Here is a 17,124-nt window from a genome sequence, read left to right as displayed (position 1 = left end):
GCCCAGGCACCTTACTGTCTTGTTCATCAGTGACTGGCACTTAGTAGGTGCTTGGTAATTTTTAAAATTGTAGTAAAATACACAGAACACAAAATGTATCATTTTAAGTGTACAGTTCACGGGCATTAAGTACATTCACATTGCTGTGCAACCATCACTACCATCCATCTCCAGGACTTTGTCATCCCCATGCCTCCTACCCCCAGCCCCTGGCAACCACCATATTCTACTTTCTGTCTAGGTACCTCCTATCAGTGGAACCATACGTGTCCTTTTGTAACTTGCTTATTTCACTTAGCATAATATCTTCAAAGTTTATCCATATGGTAGCATGTGTCAGACTTCTGTAGCTTTTTAAGACTTCCTTTTCCTTTCCTTTATATGTGCATATCACATTTTGTTTATCCATTCATCCATCTATGAACACTGTAGGAATTTCTTAATTAAAAAAATAATCTTATGAATAGTAAACATTTCCTGGGTCTTTTAAATTAGGCTTAACTGAGCTTTAAAATTACAACTAACGGATGTACAGTTAGTATATGCTTAATTTTACATCTGAAATATTCCCACTAGCAAAACCAAGAGAGTAATCAGCACGTGCATTCAATACTACTGAGGACAAGAAAAAGGGTAAGACTATATTATCGATTTTGGAAATATTCATAAGTTCTTTTGTATCAGACTATGTTTATTGTTAAAGCAGAATACAAATGCGATTTCATTCAACTTTCTTAATTTAAAAACAGCACCTAGATCAGCAATGCTTTTTTTAATTAACAGGAATCTTCTTAGAAAATCATTTTGTGCTACCTAATTAAAATTTCAATTTCACAGTTATGGAGCCAAGGCTAAAGGAGAAACTGAAAGAATAAGTGGTCTGAACATAAGGAAAATGTAACAGAGGAACACAAAGAACAAAGGAAAGCTGGATTTTAGTTATTTATCTAATCACATCAAGTGGCAGTGGTAAATTGAAAGGATCAGAATAAGCTACCCGCAAATGTGCCACTTTGGCATAAGGATTGTTTTGAGCTGATGGCAATTGAGAAGCAACAGATGCAAGAAAAACTCTCTGCTCTCCCCTTTCCTGCCTAAAAGCAGAGCACAAATTTCCATTTTTGAGAATGTCACCCTCTCCTGTACCAGGAAGGGAAAAACAACATTCATCACAGGAGACACAGATGATACCAAGATGAGTCTGCATAAATGAAACCTTACTAAATAACCCTATCTTCCATTACTTTCCCCCATATATTTACTTTCCCACAGTTTACCACCCACAGAAGTCCAAACCCCTTTTACTTTGTCTTGTCACTTCTCCAGAACTTATCACCCTTTGTTAAGATGGTATATAAGCCCACGGCATTTCATTGTTTCTTTGGATATTCACTTTATATGAAGGCCTCCATGCATGTGAAAAAATTAAAATATTAACATCAAACAAAATTTGTATGCCTTTTCTCCAGTGAGTCTGTTGTCAGTCTAATTCGCAGGCCCCAGGCACAGAACCTAAGAGGAAAGTTTTCCTCCCCTACATAATTATTTGAGAACTTAATCCACTAGGCATTTGCTCAACGAGTTTTCTTTTAATGAGGAAGGAACAGTCGTGTAATAGAAAGAACTTTGACGTTAGATAAGCCTGGATTGAAATCTTGAATCTACTGTTTAATGTATGACCTTGGGCAAGTTATTTAAACTCTGTGCCTCAATTTCTGCATCTATAAAACAAAGACGGTAAAAGACCCACTTAATGTCATTGTTATGAGAGTTAAATAAGATGAAATAGGTAAAATATTTTGATTTGTATCTCTGTTGTTAAAATAAAGATGGTTGAGAAGAGATAAGAGTTTAGGAAGCAGGATAGATAAAATGTGAAACTTGAGCTTTTCTCTCTTTCTCTCGTTGGAGCTAACGTAGAAATACATGGGGGCCCATTGGGTTAGCTGGCAGTTCTGTGCAAAGAACTTTGCAACTGAAAGAGGACATTGAGAAAAATCCAAGATCCCAAAGAGTATAAAAGAAAGCATAGAAGGGAAGCAACTATTGTGGATATTGCTGAATGATTCACAGGAGGAAGGGAGAAGGAAGGAAAAGAGAATACCTACCTGAATATCAAGACATAGCAAGAGCTTTTACTCAATAATTCTGCTTCAAGGGGCCTCTATTAAGGGCATAATCCAAAATACATAAAAACAATTGAGCACACAGATGGTCATCTCAACCTTACGAGATAGAGAAAAACTAAAAACAACATGAATGACCAAACATTGTAATTAACTTATAGTATTTTTATATGATGGAATATTACTTAGCCATTATAAACAATGCAAATGAGTATATACATTATCAGTTCAATTATGTAAAAAAAAAGTACACAGGTGAAAAAAAGACTGGAAGGACATACAAAACAAAGTTATTAAAAAGTATTAAAAGTACTTAACTTTGGGTGGTAGATTGTGAATGTCAAAATTCAATGTACTTCTTTTTAGTGTTGCCTATTTTGAAAATTTCTACCCTTAATCAGAGTCATTTTTATAACGCTCCCTCTTGAAAAAAACACCACCACCATAATAAAAGGTACTCAAAATCCATATGCAGGAAAAGTATCTGTAGTGCAGGCATTCTTTGTTATTGATTAAAAGGAGATCCGATCACTTTAGGCTTCAGATTTGCAGGTGGCAAGATGGAACTTAAAGAGCCTGAGACCTGTGCTCTCGCCAGTGCGGGAGGGCCTCCTCTGACTCCACACGGAGAAGGCCTGCACATTTTCGAAAGTAAATTTAGATTCTCAACTGAAGCCTCAGAATTTTGTACTTAAAGCATGGAAGAGAGAACCCTGGTTAGACCTTGGGGGCTGTAGTTTCCAGTATTCTACATTACCATAAAGAGACCTCAATACGACTGTTGGAGAACATTTGATTTTGAACAGGACCGTGTGCACATACTTGATCACAAGAGATTTAAATCTGATAACTCAATCAGACGACTTCTCACTCCCTGTTGCTGGCAAGAGTTTAACTGTGCTTCTCTACAGCAGGCGCTTTTGTCCTTCAGAGACCACAACTAGGAACGAATGACCGTATTATGACTCAGACAGTGTATTTTCCTCCTGCTGCAAATAGGATCTTCCACGGGCCATTCCACGGGGACATTTTTTTTTTAGAGTTCCATTGTTCCTCTAGGTCAGAATTTTAAATAATTATAGGGACTTCCCTGGTGGCGCAGTGATTAAGAATCTGCCTGCCAATGCAGGGGACACGGGTTCTAGCCCTGGTCCAGGAAGATCCCACATGCTGCAGACAACTAGAGAAAGCCCACATGCAGCAACGAAGACCCAAGACAGCCAAAAATAAATTAATTTAAAATAAATAAATAAATATAGGCTCTGTGGCCCTCATCTGATTTGCAGGAAATATTTGAGCAAATTTAGGCCAAACTCAAGAATGGCAGGCTGATACCAAAGTAGCAACAAAGCTTTCTTCGTTCTTGCCTCTTCAGGACCTACCCATCTCTTCGTTTTTAGATTTTCTAGGTGAGTCAGTTAATGTACTGTGTCTCCTTGATTATAGGCAAACATATTAGATTTTCTGACAGTTCTCACTGAAATCACTCTCTCTTGACCTTAAGTATTCCCCACCCTTTCTCTCTGAATGACTCCACAACACAGCTAACTCTAAAGTAATCTTCACAAATCTTCTCTCTTAACATTTTCATATCTTTAACATAGATAAGGGGTCAAGACCTATGTATCCATGCTGAAATTTTTGCATGATGGTCTGTTTAGAATAAAACATATAAAAAATTCTTCCCTCAGCTAAAATTTTGACAGCAAGAGTCCCCTTAAACATTCTATCACATATATGCCAGTATATGCATAGAAAATCTCTGGAAAGACTGCTAAGAAATTGGCTTTCTCTGGGAAAAGGAGCTGGGAAGGCAGGATGAAGGGTGAGACTATACTTACTTTCACTGTATATCCCTTTTGTTTGGATTTACCATGTGCATGTACTTTTTTTTTAATTTTTGAATTTTATTTATTTTTTTATATAGCAGTTTTTATTAGTTATCTATTTTATACATATTAGTGTATGTATGTCAATCCCAATCTCCCAATTCATCCCGCCTACCTCCCCGCCGCTTTCCCCCCTTGGTGTCCATACGTTTGTTCTCTACATCTGTGTCTCTATTTCTGCCCTGCAAACCGGTTCATCTGTACCATTTTTCTAGGTTCCACATACATGCGTTAATATACGATATTTGTTTTTGTCTTTCTGACTTACTTCACTCTGTATGACAGTCTCTAGATCCATCTACATCTCTACAAATGACCCAATTTCGTTCCATTTTATGGCTGAGTAATATTCCATTGTATATATGCACCACATCTTCTTTATCCATTCGTCTGTCGATGGGCATTTAGGTTGCTTCCATGACCTGGCTATTGTAAGTAGTGCTGCAATGAACATTGGGGTGCATGTGTCTTTTTGAATTATGGTTTTCTCTGGGTATATGCCCAGTAGTGGGATTGCTGGGTCATACGGTAATTCTATTTTTAGATTGTTAAGGAACCTCCATACTGTTCTCCATAGTGGCTGTATCAATTTACATTCCCACCAACAGTGCAAGAGGCTTCCCTTTTCTCTACACCCTCTCCAGCATTTGTTGTTTGAAGGTTTTCTGATGATGCCCATTCTAACTGGTGTGAGGTGATACCTCATTGTAGTTTTGATTTGCATTTCTCTAATAATTAGTGATGTTGAGCAGCTTTTCATGGGCTTCTTGGCCATCTGTATGTCTTCTTTGGAGAAATGTCTATTTAGGTCTTCTGCCCATTGTTGGATTGGGTTGTTTGTTTCTTTAATATTGAGCTGCATGAGCTGTTTATATATTTTGGAGATTAATCCTCCATCTGTTGATTCGCTTGCAAATGCTTTCTCCCATTCTGAGGGCTGCCTTTTCGTCTTGTTTGTAGTTTCCTTTGCTTTGCAAAAGCTTTTAAGTTTCATTAGGTCCCATTTGTTTATTTTTGTTTTTATTTCCATTTCTCTAGGAGGTGGATCAAAAAAGATCTTTCTGTGATTTATGTCAAAGAGTGTTCTTCCTATGTTTTCCTCTAAGAGTCTGGTCTTAGGTCGTTAATCCATTTTGAGTTTATTTTTGTGTATGGTGTTACGGAGTGTTCTAATTTCATTCTTTTACATGTAGCTGTCCAGTTTTCCCAGCACCACTTATTGAAGAGACTTTTTCTCCATTATATATCCTTGTCTCCTTTGTCATAGATTAGTTGACCATAGGTGTGGGGGTTTATCTCTGGGCTTTCTATCCTGTTCCATTTATCTATATTTATGTTTTTGTGCCAGTACCATATTGTCTTGATGACTGTAGCTTTGTAGTATGGTCTGAAGTCAGGGAGTCTGACTCCTCCAGCTCCATTTTTTTCCCTCAAGACTGCTTTGGCTATTTGGGGTCTTTTGTGTCTCCATACAAATTTTAAGATTTTTTTGTTCTAGTTCTGTAAAACATGCCACTGGTAATTTGATAGGGATTGCATTGAATCTGTAGATTGCTTTGGGTAGTATAGTCATTTTCACAATATTGATTCTTCCAATCCAAGAACATGGTATATTTTTCCATCTGTTTTTGTCATCTTTGATTTCTTTCATCAGTGTCTTATAGTTTTCTGAGTACACATATTTTACCTCCTTAGGTAGGTTTAACCCTAGGTATTTTATTCTTTTTGTTGCAGTGGTGAATGGGATTGTTTCCTTAATTTATCTTTCTGGTCTTTCGTTGTTAGTGTATAGGAATGTAAGAGATTTCTGTGCATTAATTTTGTATCCTACAACTTTACCAAATTCACTGATTAGCTCTAGTAGTTTTCTGGTGGCACCTTAAGGATTCTCTATGTATAGTATCATGTCATCTGCAAACAGTGACAGTTTTACTTCTTCTTTTCCAATTTGTATTCCTTTTATTTCTTTTTCTTCTGATTGCCATGGCTAGGACTTCCAAAACTATGTTGAATAAGAGTGATGAGTGTGGACATCCTTGTCTTGTTCCTGATCTTAGAGGAAATGATTTCAGTTTTTCACCATTGAGAATGATGTTTGCTGTGGGTTTGTCATATACGGCTGTTATTATGTTGAGGTAGGTTCCCTCTATGCCCACTTTCTGGAGAGTTTTTTATCATAAATGGGTGTTGAATTTTGTCAAAAGCTTTTTCTGCATCTATTGAGATGATCATATGGTTTTTATTCTTCAGTTTGTTAATATGGTTTATCACATTGATTGGTTTACCTATATTGAAGAATCCTTGCACCCCTGGGATAAATCCCACTTGATCATGGTGTATGATCCTTTGAATGTGTTGTTGGATTCTGTTTGTTAGTATTTTGTTGAGGATTTTTGCATCTACATTCATCAGTGATATTGGTCTGTAATTTTCTTTTTTGTAGTATCTTTGTCTGGTTTTGGTATCAGGGCAATGGTGGCCTCATAGAATGAGTTTGGGAGTGTTCCTTCTTCTGCAATTTTTTGGAAGAGTCTGAGAAGGATGGGTGTTAGCTCTTCTCTAAATGTTTGACAGAATTCACCTGTGAAGCCATCTGGTCCTGGACTTTTGTTTGTTGGAAGATTTTTAATCACAGTTTCAATTTCTTTACTTGTGATTGGTCTGTTCATATTTTCTATTTCTTCCTGGTTCAGTCTTGGAAGGTTATACGTTTCTAAGAATTTGTCCATTTCTTCCAGGTTGTCCAATTTATTGGCATAGAGTTGCTTGTAGTAGTCTCTTAGGATGCTTTGTATTTCTGCGGTGTCTGTTGTAACATCTCCTTTTTCATTTCTAATTTTATTGATTTGAGTCCTCTCCATCTTTTCCTTGATGAGTCTGGCTAAAGGTTTATCAATTTTGCTTATCTTCTCAAAGAACCAGCTTTTAGTTTTATTGATCTTTGCTATTGTTTTCTTTGTTTCTACTTCATTTATTTCTGCTCTGATCTTTATGATTTCTTTCCTTCTACTAACTTTGGGTTTTGTTTGTTCTTCTTTCTCTAGTTCCTTTAGGTGTAAGGTTAGATTGAGATTTTTCTTGTTCGTTGAGGTAGGCTATCAACTTCCCTCTTAGAACTGCTCTTGCTGCATCTCATAGGTTTTGGGTCATCGTGTTTTCGTTGTAATTTGTCTCTGGGGGTATTTTTTGATTTCCTCTTTGATTTCTTCAGTGATCTCTTGGTTATTTAGTAATGTATGGTTTAGCTCCATGTGTTTGTGTTTTTTATGTTTTTTTCCCCTGTAATTGATTTCTAATCTCATAGCGTTGTGGTCTGAAAAGATATGATTTCAATTTTCTTAAATTTACTGAGGCTTGATTTGTGACCCAAGATGTGATCTCTCCTGGAGAATGTTCCATGTGCACTTGAGAAGAAAGTGTAATCTGCTGTTTTTGGATGGAATGTCCTATAAATATCAATTAAATCTATGTGGTCTATTGTGTCATTTAAAGCTTTTGTTTCCTTATTAATTTTCTGTTTGGATGATCTGTCCATTGGTGGAAGTGAGGTGTTAAAGTCCCCCATTATTATTGTGTTACTGTCGATTTCCTCTTTTATAGCTATTAGCTATTAGCTGCCTTATGTATTGAGGTGCTCCTATGTTGGGTGCATATATATTTATAATTGTTATATCTTTTTCTTGGATTGATCCCTTGATCATTATGTGGTGTCCTTCCTTGTCTCTTGTAACATTCTTTATTTTAAAGTCTATTTTATCCGATATGATTATTGCTACTACAGCTTTCTTTTGATTTCCATTTCATGTGCATGTTTTTTAAAAAAAATACTCAAATAAAGTAAAAAAGAAAAGAAATAAAGAGACAATTAGAAATCCTGCTTAAATGGATATTTATATCATGTTCTTGGCTGGGACAACTGTAAAATTGTTCAGTGCCCCACCTTATCTATAAATTTAGTGCAATTCCAATAAAAATCCTAGCGAGATATTTTACAGGAATCTGGCAAATGAAAGTTAAAATATCTATGAATAAATAACCCCCTCAAACTAGCTAAGATAATTTGAGAAAGTGAAGGGAATTCACCTATCAAATATTAAGACATGGTATTGAGCCAACAAAACTTAAAAACTGTATTTCTGGTAAGGAAAGACAAAAAGACCGAGGGAACAGAACAGAATCAAGATATAGAGCCAGGAATGTGCACGAGGGCTGAGTCACACAGAGGTTGTATAACAAATCATAGGATAAAAGAAGGATGATTCAATGCATGATAGAAAAGTGGTTTGCTTCACGGAAGAAAAAATAAAAATTTGTCTCCACTATACACCATATACAAAAATAAATTCCAGTTGGATTAAAGGTGTGAAACATTTTTTAAAAACCTATTAAAAAGAGGAAAATTTCCTTAAAATTTCTTAAAAGAAGCTTCTCAATTTACAAGTGGATATATAAGTATGCCAAAATTAAGTAGTTTCATTCAAAGAAAACATAATGGCAACGTTAACACATAGGTAACTGACTGGGAAGAGATATTTACAATATTGAAAACCAATAAGGGGAAAAATAGCTACAGAGAACTTATGCAAACCTGTAAGAAAAATAAAGAAACAGGAATCAATAAAAGAAAATGGTCAAAGAATTTTCATAAAGAGATTCTCAACCTCACCAGTAATCAAATCCAAACTGAAAAAATAATGGGTTTTTTTAATCCAATAAATTAAACAAGATTAGGAAGTTGGATAGAAACAAGTGATGGTGAGGATGTAAGGAAGGAAGAACCCAAATGTACAACTCATGGAGTGTTAATTGGCGTGGCCCTTTTGGAGGTCAATTTGGCAGTATTTAATGAAGTGATAAAGTCCACATGTTATTATCTAGTAATTTCGTTCCTAGATATACTCTAGAGAAAGTTTTTAATGGTTCACAAGGGAACTTCACAAGTAAGTGCTCATTGTAGTGTTGTTTGTAGTGGCAAAGTTGGAAGCAATTACTACTATGCAATAATGGAGAATACTAAATATTTCTCATCAGTTATAAAAATGCTAAATACATTGCAATAGTTAAGCAGTTATAAAAAAGCAAACAGGTGTCACTTTAAGACAATACTTCTATAAAAGTCTAAATTTATACAACAAATAAAATGAGAATTTGTATTATTAAAAGATTCTTTTAATTTATATCAGGATAATGGAAAAACTTTTATTAGAAACCAGAATACCTGACTCCACTATTCAGGAGCTACTTGACTTCAGGCTAGAATCTAGCCTAGATACTTAATCTCTTCAAGCCTATTCCTTCATCTGTGAAGTTTTTTTTTAACTGGATTTATAAAAACAGAATTTACACATAACTAAAAGGGAAATATGCTATATACAGAAAAATATATTTCTGGGTCAATTACTTTCAAGCAAGGTAGGAGGTAGAATATATATATTTAAACATTCTGGAGAATTTAAAGATAGGAATGAGAGTTAGCTATGGGAAGCCCCTATTTTCTCTTTAGAATAAACTCATTACTTCTCTCAGGAAGGAAATGGTCATAGTTTCAGGATAAGTGATATTTATTACAGTACAAAGTAGCTCAAATTTGGAAAAAAATTTAAATGTATTTTGTAATTTTAATCAGTCAAAGGGCAGAATGGAAATATAACTTTGTAAATAGAATATGACTCAACAGTAAAAGGGAAGGACCTCTATCTCCAAATCCATCATAAAAATTGTTTTAGTTCATTCTTCTGCACTTGTTGGTCAGTTAAACATTAGGTGCTTGATGGTATTGTTCAGATCTTATGCCTTTACTAATTTTTGTTTTTTACATTTCCTGTTGATTCCTGAGGAAGGGGGGTGTTAAAATTACCAACTATGATTATGGAATTGTCTATTTCTTCCCTCAATCTACCTATTTTTGCTTCGTGTATTTTGAAGCTCTGTTAGTTATAAGTGTATACACACTTATAATTGTCTTTTTGATATATTGACTATTTTATCATTATCAAATGTTGCTCTTTATCTCTAATAATTCTCTTTGTCTAGAAATCTACTTTATGTAATATATAGCCACTCCAGCCTTCCTATGCTTATACTTTGTGTACATCTTTATCTATCCATTTAATTTCAACCTATCAGTGCTTTTATATTTAAATTGCATCACTGGTAGACAACATATAACTGAGTCTTACTTTTTAATACATCCTGACAATTCTTGCCTTTAATTAGATTGTTTAGTCCATTTACATTTAGAGTAATTATTGATGTGGATTAGGTCTATTTTATTATTTGTTTTGTCTGTCTCATCTGGTTTTTTGCTCCCTCATTATTCTTTTCTTGATTTCTTTGGGATTGCTTGAACAATTTTTAGAATTCCATTCTAACTGATTAACTTTAGCAAAACCTTTAGGGTTTTCTCTGTGTGTGTGCGTGTGTGTGTGTGTGTGTGTGGTTGTCTAGGGCTTACAATACACATCCTTTTCAGTGTTTTTAAAGTTAATATTGCACCACTTCACATAAAATACAAGAACCCTACACTTCCCCTCTTATCTTTAACCTATAGTTGTCATATGTATTTCATCTGCATGTATTATAAACTCCATTATATAACATTATAATTTTTGCTTTAAAGTTATATATTTTAAAGATATTATATGGAAAAAAGCCATTTATGTTTACCTTTCTGGTGTTCTTCATTCCCTCCTGAACATTCAGGTTTCCATCTAGTGTTATTTCCCTTCTGTCTAAAGAACTTCGTTTAACATTTTTTGTAGTACAGGTCTGCTGATGATAAACTCTCTTAGTTTTCTTTTAAATGAAAGTGTATTTATTTTGCCTTCATTCTTGAAGGATTTTTTTTTTTTTTTTTTTATCGCGGTGCGCAGGCCTCTCACTGTCGCGGCCTCTCCCGTTGCGGAGCACAGGCTCCAGACGCGCAGGCTCAGTAGTTGTGGCTCACGGGCCTAGCCGCTCCATGGCATGTGGGATCTTCCCGGACTGGGGCACGAACCTGTGTCCCCCGCATTGGCAGGCGGACTCTTAACCACTGTACCACCAGGGAAGCCCTTGAAGGGTATTTTTATTTCATTTCATCTTGAAAGATATTTCTAGATAGAGAATTCTGGGTTGACTTTTTCTTTCTTTTCTTTTAGCACTTTAAAGATGTCATTTCACTTGATTCTCATGAGAAGTCAGTAGTACCTCAAATCTTTGTTCCCCTCATATAATAATATTTTCCCTGGCTACTTTCAAAACTTTCTCTTTGCTTTTGCTTTTCAGTAGTTTGACTCTGCTGTACCTAGATGTGATTTTCATTATAGACTGCACGGGCTTCAATGAGCTTCTTGAATCTGGCTATTTATGTCTTTCACCAAATTTGGGGACATTTTGGCCATATTCCTTCAAAAAAAATTTTTATGCCCCATTCTCTCTTTTCCTTCTAGAACCCTACATGTTAGATCTTTCAGTATTACCTTATAGGTACTGTTACCTAGAGGTACTGTTCATTATTTCACTTTACAGTATTCTTCCTCTCTGATCTTCATATTGAATAATTTCTATTGATCTAACTTCAAATTCACAGACAGTTTCTTCTGTTATTTCCACTCTGATCTTAAGGCTATCCAGTGAAAAATTTATTTCAGACATTATACTTTTCAGTACTAGAAGTTCCTTTCAGTTTTTAAAATCTCTTTACTTTTCTGAGATGTTCTATATTTTCATTCATTACAAGGGTGTTTTCTTTTAAGTCCTTGAGCATAGTTGTGAGATCCGCGTTAAAATCCTTGTCTCGGGGCTTCCCGAGACAGTGAGAGGCCCACATACCGCAAAAAAAAAAAAAAAATCCTTGTCTCGAATTACAATTGATTCATCCTGGGCTAGTCACCATTGATTGGTTTTGGGGTTATATTTTCATACTTCATATGTCTAGTAGTTTTAGATATCATCCTGGACATAGTGAATGATGTACTGAGCATCTCAGATGCTCAGTTCTGTTATGTTTCTCTAAAGAGCAGCAACGTTTTTGTTTTGGCATTCTGTTCACTTGGCTGAACTCAAACTCTAACTCAGTGCAGTGCTCTTGGCCTTATCTGGGCTGCCTGGAGTCCACCTTGCACATGTGTGGTTTAGGAATTAGCTAGAGATTTGGGCAGTTTCCACACAGACTTTAAGGCTCCCTCTCTGTGACTCTCTTCTTTCTGGGATTTCTCCTCCACTTTCCATTTTTGTTCTTTTAATTGCCTCTTCTTCATCTCTTTGGTGAGGCAAGGATTCCCACCCTAGGGTTATGGGAATGGCCTAATACATGACACCCAGCACTTGTCAGGTGAGACTGATGGCAGTTTACTAGTCACGCATACTCATAGCCTGGGGGAGGACACCAGACACCATTCAGGGACACATGAGGGTTACACCAGAGAACACAGCAAACAACCAGGTACTGAGGGAGGCAGATTTTGTAGTATCAAGGTAGTCCCTGGTTCCTGTCGGGGGATGGGATTGGTTTCTTTGAATAATTCCACAGGCTTGCAGGGAAATGAAACCTGCCACTCAGGTACAAGCAGGAAATGTACCTGGTCCCCGAGACAAGAAGGGTTGTTTGGCTAGGGGATCTTAGGACCATGGGAGCAGATGGGGAAGGGAACTTGGTGTTAGGCTGTTCATAACATTCCTGATTCTACCAGATGTCAAGGCAGTACATGATATTAATTCTAGGCCCTGTACCACACTGTGGTTGCCCTGGTCTCCAACCTCTGGCTCTTCGAGCCAGTACATCTGCAAGTTTCTAAGTTTAAGTCATCCTACAAAACTGGGCACTGCAGGCTAAAGACATAAAAATAGGAAACGCCTTAAGTGCCATTTCATTCTTCCAAGTATTGACTTCCCTCCAGAATTTGCCTTCTTTTGCTTGCTTTCCAGTGCCTTTTGGTATTTTTAAAATATTTTATCCAGAATTTATAGCTGTTATTTGTAGGAGGGTGAGGGGACCTATCTGGCTAGTACCAGAAGCAGAACTTTCAAAGTCCATTCTTAATCTTTGGCTGTAAGCAGTTTAACTAAATAGCTGAAGAAATACTAGATATGATTTATTGATTATAACAGGAGTTGGGTGGAGTCTTTGGAATGATAATATAAGAGAATATTAACTCATAGCCATAATTAATAACTGTAGGCTCAAAAAATATTGTTACATAGAATACTTACATTTTGATTTAGTGCAAATTTTGATTCCACACAAATAATTCAGTCAAAGTTCTGCTGAACTCAGCACTCATCAGATAAAATCCAGAAAAAAATGTTTTTCATTTCATTTTCTTTTACATACTGTGAAAGTACATATGAAGGAGAAAAGCAAAAGCTATTATTTGACAACATGGTCCCATATTTCTTCTTAAATACGCACCATCTTCCATAAACCATGATTGACTCCTACAAATTTTACTCTCTTTTTCTGCCTTGCTTCTACATTTATTGCTAATTTGATTTTATTTATACTTATGCCTGTAGACATTTTCCTAACACTCTATATATGTGTTCTACATCCCTACAGAAACTATAAATGTCTCCTGGACATGGACCAAAGATTTGATTCTGTTTAAATCCATACATAGCACATACTTGCGTATGTTGATTATTCTTTTTTCAGTGAATCCTATCGAGGCTCAAATGGACAAATTGGGTTTTAAATTTCTTCAGAACTTTATATATGGTCATTTCCTTTGGTGATCCCAGAATCACTCACAAGCCTCAATAGCAGGTTATAAACATGCCTAAAACTTATTACAGCAAAGGAGAGAGAGCAAAACCAACGGGAAAAAGATGCATTGGGAAAGTCCAGAGAGGTCAGCACAGGCTTCCAATGTTCTTGGCCTGAAGCTGCAAGGAATTCTCTCTGTCTAGCAGCAAAACTACAGGCATGTATGGAATAGCTCTACCTGAGGAAGCCCATCTGAGTCTCAGGGTCCAAGGCTTTTATGGGGAGCTATTAATGTCCACACATTCTGCTATACAATCAGCTATGGCAACTGAGACTCAGGACCCCAACGATGAAACCAGGTGTACGTGTTGTGCAAAGCAACCTGACAAGCCAGTATGGCGTGTTCCATTTCTCCAGGTGTACACAACAAAGTTGTCACTAACATAAAGAACATTCCACAAGCCAAATTCCCAGGGTTGGCCGGGTCAGTCATGGTTTCCTTGGAGACATGCAAGGAATAAGCAACCAGACCTGCTGCATTAACTCTTCCTCCCAAGGGTCTGTCCATCCTTGCTATCCCCTATTACCGACTCCCGTCTTACTAATAGAAGTGATACAAAGCTAGCTAAGTCCTGGCTTGCGGCAAAATATTTTTAAGACCACTGCACATCTAAATCATTTCCTCTAGTCTCTCTACCCTTCCCAACACATTCCCAGCCTCCAGTTTCTATGGCTGGCTGTTCTTTACAGACAAGCAGGCTACATCTAGGAAGCAATAGTTTATGCTGTTTGGAAGAGGAGGCCTAAAAAAAACCTACAGGGTTATGAACCTTGTATGATTTAAATCTGTATCTTTCCCAACAAACCTGCTCTGCTTCCTGGATCTTCTATTCTGCACAACATTGCCACCACCTCCTTATGGCCCCGCCCCCTAAAAACAGTCACTAAACCCAGTTGATATTACCTCCTGGAAATTTCCTGAATCTATCTCCTTCCTTCCACATAACCTCATTTCCCTGTTACTCCCTCCTGGCTTCTCCTTCCCGCTCCCCACCCAGGCCATTATTCATTACAGCAGAGTTGTCACTCCCATTCTTACCTAGAAAGCAACCCACCACACACGGAAGAATAATTTCTGAAAAAGATGCTTTATATGAGGTATTGTAACCACTCAGGTCACTATGTTCAATTGTTTTCCTGTCTGTTTCCCGTGTGTTTCCACTAATATCAATTTTATTAAAAAATAAATTCCTATCCTAAATTGAAAACTATGCCCAGTGGAATGGAATCAATTTCTTGGAGTTCTTTGAGCCACGCAACAGAAATAATAATAGCTGCTTCCTGTACCTCACCCTCCCTTTGCCTTATGACATCTGGGCTCTTCTCCCAATCTTTTTCCTTCCTCAACTGCTATGTTCAGATTCCTCTTCATTAGATACTTCTGCTAAATTTCAATCCTATAGAGAAGACCACAGCTCACTAAGAGACATCAGGGAAGGACTCCTTCTGGGGTGGACACAGTTCGCGGTTCCCTTCTGAGGTTGTAGGTACAAGTTATAGATGGCATGAACACAGAACATTAGCCTGAATGTGAATTTTTAAAACATTTAACTCATAAAAATGATAAGAGAAGTATTGCATCTTATCCTAAGGTATTCAAGTAAGATCACACAAAAATTTAGAAAGCTCTTAAAAAGTTGAGGGCTATACTGAATGAGAAAAAAGCTACACATAACTTCTCCTAAACTGATAAAAAAACTTCACAAAAAAATATATTTCTGAGCCAAAACTGCCTAGATCAGTGTCTAAAGTGTGACGTCTTCAAAAGCTTCAAGATTAACAATGTGGTATTTATTAATTTTATTTTTGTGTAACAATATATTTGCAATTAGAATGCTAGTATGTAAAGTATAGACATTACTAGCAGTAGTACCAGAAAAATTCTCAAAAAAGTGAACTAAATCTAAATATTGAGTGTATTTACTCATGTGCTCCTTTCCCAGTGGGTAGTATTCATATGCATTTTGTTATTGCAGAATGTACAGAAAGCTTTTTGCTTTTTTTATATTAAAAATAAAGTTTAAATTTTGTTAAAGCAATATGTGTACCAAAAAAATCAAATGTGCAAAATGATATTTGTGAAAACTAAGTCTCCCTCCAACTCCAGATCCCCAGGCTCTAAATCAGAGGCAAACTGCTACCATAGATAACACTGGACTATTCTTCCAGAGATATTTTACCTGAATAGTAAAAGTTAGGCATATTCTGAAGCTAACATCAAGGAACTATATTCAATATCCTGTGATAAACCATAATGGAAAAGAATATGAAAAAGAATGTATATATATGTATAACTGAATCACTGTGTTGTACAGCAGAAATCAACACAACATTGTAAATGAACTATATGTCAATAAAATAAATTAAAAAAATAATAAAACTAACATCATGTAAGGAAGTCACTAGGCTCTTTTGTAATTATTTTTGAATCAACATGCCACTCTCCAAAGATTATGTTAGATAGGCTATTAGTCCAACCCTGTATTACAACTGCACTTTTTGTTATGCATAAAGGAGTAACAAATAGTTTCTGTAGATATAATTTAAATATCATGGTCCCTAAACTTTAATTCTGTTGTACCACCACCGTTAATGGCTGAAGTAATCATTCCTTTCTCTGTTTCTTCTATCTTCCCATAACAGTAAGCTTTTTAGCCTCTAATACTTTCCATAGAAATTGTTCCCCATATCTTTTATATCTTTGTTTTTTTAATCTAATTCTAGTACTTACTTTCAGCAGGTAACAGAAGAAAGTATTTCTACTGTCACTTTCAGGCATTTCTTCAAAGTCGTCTCCCTGAAGATGTCATTTCTGTGACCAAAGGGTATTATGCTAAAGGATCTGGAATGTAAACCACAGTTAGAACAAGCAAAAGATGCCACACCGTGGCTGCAGACAGATAATGAAGGACACAACCTATGTTTTCTCAAGCAGAAAACAATTGAGGGCAGTCTAGAAAACAAAAGAAAATGAGGTAAATTATTTGTTAAATATTTCTAAAATGTGGGTCTTTTATTTTATAGAACCAGCACATTTCAAATTACTTGTAGGGGCTTCGCTGGTGGCACAGTGGTCAAGAATCCGCCTGCCAATGCAGGGAACACGGGTTTGAGCCCTGATCTGGGAAGATCCCACATGCGGTGGAGCAACTAAGCCCGTGCACCACAACTACTGAGCCTGCGTTCTGAAGTCCACGAGCCACAGCTACTGAAGCCCGTGCGCCTAGAGCCCAAGCTCTGCAACAAGAGAAGCCACCGCAATGAGAAGCCCACGCACCGCAACGAAGAGTAGCCCCTGCTCGCCGCAACTAGAGAAAGCCTGCGCGGAGCAACGAAGACCCAATGCAGCCAAAAATAAATAAAT

Source organism: Monodon monoceros, unplaced genomic scaffold (genome assembly GCF_005190385.1).
Source record: "Monodon monoceros isolate NGI ecotype Baffin Bay Population unplaced genomic scaffold, NGI_Narwhal_1 Super_Scaffold_17, whole genome shotgun sequence".
In the NCBI taxonomy this organism is placed as follows: Eukaryota; Metazoa; Chordata; class Mammalia; order Artiodactyla; family Monodontidae; genus Monodon; species Monodon monoceros.
Note: the sequence above shows the minus strand (reverse complement) of the source record.